General features: G+C 32.0%; 1 pseudogene; it reads right to left on the bottom strand.

Annotated features, from left to right (window-relative positions):
- Positions 1-1,080: 1,080 nt before the first annotated feature.
- Positions 1,081-1,545, bottom strand: LOC149138831 (glycine-rich RNA-binding protein 7-like; annotated as a pseudogene).
- Between the last annotated feature and the right edge of the window lie 214 nt (positions 1,546-1,759).

Below are 1,759 nucleotides of genomic sequence, written 5' to 3'. Positions count from 1 at the left end.
ACTTGTGACTCCGAGGATTTTTTTTAATCATATCTATTCCTTTCTTTTCTTTATGTGCTTTATTTTTATGTGAATTCTTATTTACTAGTTGATTCTTAAGGTTATTGATATAACATGATTAATCAATATATTGCATGAAATAACGATTTATATACTTAAATACTTATTATTTAAGGTTTTTTAAATTATATTTGAAAATGTTTTTTGCAGAACCAAACTCTAACAGTACATGTTATTTAGGGTTTTATTTGCACATAAATTTAAATACTATAAAAATACTCCTCTTATTTTATTTTTACTATTAATTCGTTTTTCATTTTTCATCTATTTATTTTACTCGTAATATGTGGTGCTTAGAAATACTTTGACATGATAAAATTGATTAATATTCAAGAAATTAAAATTGGTTTAGTTTTTCTTCCAATATTTACTATTTAGAAAAATTAAATCAAATAGATTAAATGTTTCGTTACAACATGAATAACAATAAGAGTTGATGCCATATTGTTTTAGCTACAACATTTCTATTAAATTCATTTGAACCAATGATGCCATATTGTTTTAGCTACAACATTTCTATTAAATTCATTTGAACCAAATTTTCCTAACTTCTACCTTTTGATTTTTAAATTCCTTTTTAATTTTTACCAACACTTATGTTTTGTGAGAAATATGATATTTTATTTTAAACATCATTTAGTCATACTGATATTTTATTTTTAATAAGTTTTCACATGTTATATGTGTACCACTTTTATTTCCTAAAAAGAATTATTTTATTTAGCATACTCTTTATTCAATAATATGTCCTATTTTCCTTTTAGTAAAACCTTATAGTGCATATTCAGATTGCAATTATAGACGTATTAGAACCAGATTTTCCGCTTCGATATAGCTCATTGAGAGAAACATAGATCCATATCAACAATCATATATAGTTAACAAAACATCAAAATACCAAGCCCACGGACAATTACCAGCATATAGCTCTACCACCAACAATATTATTATAGAACGAAAACACAAGACCACTTATAGACAAAAAAAAATCCTAGCTCAGCATCATATTGCCTATCTCTTCTAGCTACCACCACCACCATAGCGAGAACTGCCACCACCACCATAGCCTCCATTGCCACCAACATAACCACCACCACCACCACTATAGCCACCACTAGCACCATAACCATGGTCGCCACCATAATGGCTTCCACTATAACCCCCACCACCACGGCCCCCACGGTAGCCAGGAGAGCCATTGCCTCCACCACCACCCCCGTTTCCTCTGAATTGGGATAGATTAATGGGGATGCTCCTTCCATCAAGCATATTTCCATTCATTGCATCGATGGGATCCCTCATCCATTGCTCATAATTGAAGGTCAAGAAGTTGAATCCACAGGATCTACTTGTTCCTTGATCACTGATAATCTTTGATTCCACGACTTCACCATAGGGATTGAAAGCCTCCTGCAAGCTTCTGTCATTAGTAAACCATGCAATTCCTCAAATGAAGGATCGCAACTAAACATCTGTTGAATCCATCTTCTCAGCCTAAAATCCCTCAAATGAAGGATCGCAACTAAACATCTGCTAAATCCATCTTCTCAGCCTGAAATTTAATAAAATTTAACAGAATAAGAGAGAGTAAGAAACCACTAACATAAGACCAGAACGAGGACTAGAATTAAAAATGAACAACACCAATATGAACAAGGGACAAACCACCCCATAAATGAGTAGTAATTTGTTCTATTTA

The sequence above is a fragment of the Pinus tabuliformis genome, chromosome X (genome assembly GCF_031772625.1).
Source record: "Pinus tabuliformis cultivar Carrire ecotype Pingquan chromosome X, CPIR1, whole genome shotgun sequence".
In the NCBI taxonomy this organism is placed as follows: domain Eukaryota; kingdom Viridiplantae; phylum Streptophyta; class Pinopsida; order Pinales; family Pinaceae; genus Pinus; species Pinus tabuliformis.
Note: the sequence above shows the minus strand (reverse complement) of the source record. Positions and strands in the feature narration are given on the sequence as shown.